At 34.2% G+C, this 6,597-nt stretch overlaps 1 pseudogene; it reads left to right on the forward strand.

Annotated features, from left to right (window-relative positions):
* The first annotated feature begins 1,874 nt into the window (after positions 1-1,874).
* Positions 1,875-5,404, forward strand: LOC132619356 (receptor-like protein 9DC3; annotated as a pseudogene).
* Positions 5,405-6,597: the final 1,193 nt, after the last annotated feature.

Raw genomic sequence — 6,597 nt, forward strand, 5'->3', positions numbered from 1 at the left:
ATATGAGATAGAATGGAGCAAAACCTACGGATTTGATGTTTAACATTTGGATATTTAGCCTTTTGTTAGTAGTTTCATAACCTTCCAGCTTACAATAGTTTTAAGGATTTTTTTTTAAATGCTTGCTGTTGAATTTTTTTTTCCTTGAAAAAGGATGAACTAATTAAAGGTCGTCTTGTTTTTGTGTATAACTACTACGTTCATGTTAAAGCTGAATATGTATCAGCTTGGCGAGCGTAAATTGTCAATAAATTACCGTGATGATTAGGGCTCTATTTTGCTATTTGGGATTTTTCTTATTACTACTTGAGAAATTAGTAAGTTTGAAAAGATGATTTTTAACTAAGATAAGATCAAATATATAAGAGTTGTCAAGGCATAAGTGATGGAAAAAGATTATTAATCATTTATAAACGAGTTGAATCTAGACTTCAAACTATGAATATGGTGTTCATTTTCTTATCGTCCAAACTTCTCTCAGTTATGAGTGCCTTTCTTAATAACATTTAACTTTCACGACCTTCTTAACTATAAGTACTCCTCGTGGCAACCTCTCGAATACACCCAACTATAATTCTTCACTAAATTGTACCTATATCTAATACGTAATTTTAGATGTGAAACATTATCTTCTAAAAAAAGGAAATGCTGAATGAATTGATTGTAAATTATGAGATTTGAATATCTTTTTGCCTTCCAAAGAAGATATTAATCTTAGAGAAAACAGAATTTACATATATCGAATATACAAAGCTTCAAATTCTTATAGCACCTTTAAGTGTAGAAGATGATTGATAAAATTAAATATAGATCCCACGAATAGATGTTGATCCTCCCAATTAATTACTTCTATATAGTTAAAAGTTTATTTCAGACTAGTCTGCCACTCGATTAAGACAAGAATAACGAATTATGATCACTCAAACACAATTGGGACAAACCACCTCTCTTTTAAGTTGAAATCACATTAAAAAGGTTCATCAAAGCAACAATAGATGCAATGAAGGAATTAAATCATAAATCTAGATCATACGTTTCATCAAAAAATTCAACTACAAGAAAGTTACTCTATAGTGGAGATGACAGAGTTGAGAAATAGAAGGAAAGAGAGATCATTGATGGGAGTGATGACAAAATGGAAGATGCATGCATTACACCTTCTCTGTGTGATATCTCCAAGTGGTTAAGAACGGACCAAATGGAAGATACATGCATTACACCTTCTCTACGTGACATCTCCAAGTGGTTAAGAACGGACCAAATGGAAGATACATTACACCTTCGCTATGTGACATTTCCAAATTGTCCAGTCAATATTCTTCTTAAAGAGGGAATTAAAAAATTCCAGCAAATAATTTTCGAACATGGAGTCCACTGACTGATGTTATAACGAATTATCACGGGCGGACTGATGTTATAAATAATTACTAGGGGCGGATAGAGCTAGAGAGGAAGTTTCGGGTTCGACAAAACCTAATGGTTTTGACCAAAATTATGTAATTAAAAAGAGGCATTTCGGTCCACTAAGCTCTCGTTCCAGTGAGGACCAGACCACAAGGGTCTATTGTACGTAGCCTTACCTTGTATTTTTCTTAAGAAGTTGTTTCCACGGCTCTAACGTGTCTCCTGATCACGCGGCAACAACTTTACTGGTAGCGGGAAGGTCCCTTTGGTCAAAATTATCTATTTATGTAAATAAATTTATAACTATATATAATTTATTTAGAACCAAATATTATATATATAAACTCAAAATTCTGACTCCGCCTCTTGGATAGTACTACCTTTTATCATCACTCTTGTTTAATATAATCTTGCAGCAGTCAAGATTGACTAATTCTGAGATTATGGCTGCGATCCATTTTTGTGATCTTAATATAAAATGTCTTAGATTCCAGTTAGCTCTTGCAACAAAACAAAAGACAGCATTCTTGAAATTTTTTTGATCTTCTCTTATTTCTTCTTTTTGTTGGAGAAATGGGCAATGAAAAACTGCCACTATTTCTTCTATCTGTCATCCTATGTCAACTTGGTTTCTCTTCATCTTTGCCTTATTTGTGTCCCAAAAATCAAGCTATTGCTCTTCTAGAATTCAAGAAGATGTTTACCATCGACCCTTTTGCTTCTAGGTTTGGTGAATGTAAAAGTAATAATCAAAAAACACTTTCATGGAATACGAGCACGGATTGTTGCTTATGGGATGGAGTTAATTGTGATGAGAAAACGAGCCACGTGATTGAGCTTGACCTCAGTTGCAGCCAACTTCAAGGCAAGTTCTCTTCCAACAGTAGCATCTTCCAGCTTTCTACTCTCGAGAGGCTCGATTTATCTATGAATGATTTCTCTGGATCACAAATTCCACCAAACTTTGGAGGGTTTATGAGCTTGAGATATCTTGATCTATCGAATTCAGGATTCACTGGTCAAATACCATCTGAAATTTCTAATCTTTCTAAGTTACGTTTTCTTCGGATCATCGACTACTCAGATGGTTATAGACTTGTATTTTCAACAGCTTCTTACGAACTTGACCCAACTAAGAGAGCTTAATCTTTACAGAGTGAGCATCTCTTCGGTCATTCCTCAAAATTTTTCTTCTTATTTGACAACTTTGCGGCTTCAGGACACACAAGTATATGGGATATTACCCGAAAGAGTTTTTCACCTTCCAAACATGAGCTTCCTTGATTTATCACAAAATTATCAGCTCGTAGTTAGGTTTCCAATGACCAAATGGAATAGTAGTGCATCTCTGAAGAAATTATATCTCCAAGGTGTGAATGTTACAAAGGTACCTGAACCAATTAGTACCTTTTTTGGGCCTATTCGGTTGTTCAACAAAAATTGGACACAACTTGAATCACTAGATCTTTCATCCAATTCCCTAACAGGTCCAATTCCTTCTGATGTTAGTGGATTTCAAAGCCTAAAATTACTCTTGTTGTCGTCAAACAACTTTAATGGGACGATACCATCCTGGATATCGTCTCTTCCATCACTAAGTTACTTAGACTTGAACAATAACCATTTCACTGGCCAAATTGAGGAGTTCAAATCTGAAAAATTGTTTTGGATTGATTTAGGAAAAAATCACTTGGAAAGTCCTATCCCAAATTCACTCCTCTACCAGTCCGGCCTAATGTTTCTTAACCTTTCGTCAAATAATTTTAGTGACAATCTAAAGTTTAGCATGTTTTCAAACTCGAGAATACTTGGTACACTGGATCTTTCATATAATAGTTTTTCATGGACCAACGAGAATCAAGACATGTTTAACTTATCCAAAATTTCTTACTTTGATTTGCGCTACAATATGCTTCAAGGGCCACTACCTATTCCACCAATTTCTGTCCAATACTTCTTCATATCACATAATAATCTAAGTGGACAGATATCTTCAACTATTTGCAATTTAGATTTTCTACGAATTTTGGATTTGGCAAGTAATAGTTTGAAGGGAGAAATTCCGCCGTGTTTGGGCAACATCAGCAGAGTTGAGGTTTTGGATGTGCGCAACAATAATCTTAGCGGGACAATTCAAACGAATTTTAGTTTTGAAAGCCCACTCAGAAGTTTTAACTTACGTGGAAATAAGTTAGAGGGGAAAATCCCACGATCCTTGATCAATTGCAAGCGATTGGAAGTTCTTGATTTGGGAAATAATGAGTTGAATGACACATTCCCAATGTGGCTGGGAACTCTACCAAACTTGATGGTTTTAAGCTTGCGATCAAACAAGTTGCATGGTCCCATTAGAACCTCAAGGACTAAAACTTTGTTTCCTCAACTTCAAATTATAGATCTCTCGTCCAATGGATTTAATGGGGTTTACCTGCATATCTATTTGAGAACCTTCGAGGCATGCAAAAAGATGATGGCGACATGAAAACTCCAAGGTATATAGGAAGTGTGTACTACAAAGATTCTATAACAATTGTATCAAAAGGAATGAGCCTGCAACTTATTCGAATTTTGTCTATATACACAACCATTGATCTCTCAAGCAATAGATTTGAAGGTAACATTCCAAGTGTTATAGGAGATCTCAATACACTAATCGTGTTGAACCTATCTCATAACAGTTTGGAAGGCAATATACCAACATCACTTGGTAGTTTATCAGCACTTGAATCGTTGGATCTCTCATTTAGCAAATTTGGTGGAGAGATACCAGTGCAGCTAGCGTCTCTCACATTTCTTGGATTCTTAAGTCTCTCTCACAATCATCTCGCTGGATGCATCCCTAGTGGAAGTCAATTTGCTACATTTCAAAGCAGCTCATTCGAAGGGAATGATGGATTACGAGGATTTCCACTTTCGAAAGATTGTGGTGATACTCAAGTACCACAGGTAACTACTCCATCCACACTAGATGATGAAGAAGAAGATTCTGGCTTTGAAATAAGTTGGGAAGCGGCTCTGATGGGTTACGGTTGTGGACTCATTGCTGGATTTTCCATAGTATATATTATGCTATCAATTCGAAAACCAACATGGCTTTTCAGGATGATTGAAGAATGGGGACATAGAATTGTAATGAGAAAGAAAAAGAAAATGGCCAGGCATCTCAGGCTAGAGTAAGACTTAAGAGTGTCAAACGTAAAGGTATTTAACTTCAACTCTACACTGATTCTTCTGGTTTAGTTTTACTATTACTATTTCATTTGATTTTTATTCATCCATATATTACCAAATTTTCTATAAAGAACAACACCCCACACCACCCCACCCCGACCCCAAACCTTTCATGACTAGATAAAGATATTTCACTCAATTTTACCAATAAGGGGTGTGGTGGAGTGATAAGTATTATTTCATCTTAGCTAAAAGTCTCAGGTTCGAGCCCAGGGAATGAAGACACTTTCGTTAAAGGGCGTGTTATTCCCCAATGTAGGACTTTCTGGTGCAAATTTAGATTTAGTTGAGCCCTGCACCGTATCCCAGGTAGGAAACCACAAATGAAAAAATAAAAATAAAAAATAGATACTCCCTCTATCCCAACTTATGTGGTACTATTCGAACTTCAAGAGAAAACTTTTTAGTTTTGACTGTAAATTCAAATATGGAATCTTTTTCTGGAATTACATATTTGAAGTCTTGTAAAAAGTACTATAAATTACAATAATTGAAAATTAAATTTTTTAAAAGGGCATATAAAATAATTGAAGTAAAAGTAAATCTCGTTTGACCGCCGAAATCCGGACGGTGCCACATAAATTGAGGCCTAAGGAGTAATGTTTTAGTTTTTATTTATCTACAGTTATAAGGATAATTGATATGTTCCACAGTTCCACTTTTTTTTTCCCCCGCCTTTGTGATTTCATGACTTATTAAAGCTCTCGAGCTTAGTATTTCATTTTTGAAAATTGCAGTATTCTTGAAAGTGAAAATGAATTATTGCGAGATGGATGAAACAATCACAGGTGAAGCCTCTAACAATTTAAAAAAAAAAAAAAACTCATCTGCTTCAAGATGACCAATTTGGTTTTAGTTATTCAATTTATATTTACAATTTCGTAGCTCATTGAAGGCAATGTAGAACTCTAAGTGTGAATTTAATATAATTACTAGTATTTTTGTGGATATTATTTCTAATTTGTAAGGATTTAACTCAAATATGCTAAATGGTGAATCACTGAAGTCAAATTCATCTTTAGCAGATACGAGAAAATAATCGAAATCAGATTTGAGTATGGAACGAGAACTTGCTCGGTTTAATTCCAATGTTAACCAAGCAAGGTCGCACTAAAATGTAGAGTACTTTTATATTATCATCGTAGTCAACTTATATTTAATTTAAGATGCTACTTATCTAATTAACCTTACCAATTTTTTTATGCTTAATGCAGACAATTACATAAATAATTTTTATAATAATTTAAAAGACAAGTACATAGTACAGTTGTTTGTTCGATTTTGAACTCAGTTTTCATGGTTAAATAACAAATAGCTGATGAAATACACAATTTCTATATCTAAATTATTTGTTCTTATATTTAATGATAATCCTAGCAATATTTAAATGGTTAAACTGTTTTGTATTTGTTGGTTTTTACAACGTTAAGCTCCATATTACTTGATCTCATCAAGCTAAGAAGACAATTTTAGGATAAAAAACAGATTTCAAAAGGTTTAGCAAATTACCAAGTAGTTATTATTGTATAGATACATGATTTCATCTTTTACGAACATATAAAAACATAATGTTGTACAATACAAGTGCTAAAATATAAAGACAATCTTTACATAAATCCACTAATTTAGCAAACATTTGAAACAAACAAGTGATTTGCAACATGAGAATCCACGAACATGCTCAGCATGCAAGAAGTTGAATCTTGATCTTCTATAGCATTCCTACGACATCTTTCATGTTTGTCCTTCTTGCAGGAGATTCAACACAACAATTTAGTGTCACTTTAATTTCATGATTGACACCACAACATCTAACCCCTTCTTTAAGTGATTACCTGTTGGTGTTGTCAGGTTGGCATCCACAACATCCATTACTGTCTCTGAGAGTGAATAACTCACCCATTGCTTCAAGTCAAGATCTCCCTCGAACATTTCATCATTAGACTTTCTCCTTGTAAATTT

Source organism: Lycium barbarum, chromosome 11 (assembly GCF_019175385.1).
Source record: "Lycium barbarum isolate Lr01 chromosome 11, ASM1917538v2, whole genome shotgun sequence".
Taxonomy (NCBI): domain Eukaryota; kingdom Viridiplantae; phylum Streptophyta; class Magnoliopsida; order Solanales; family Solanaceae; genus Lycium; species Lycium barbarum.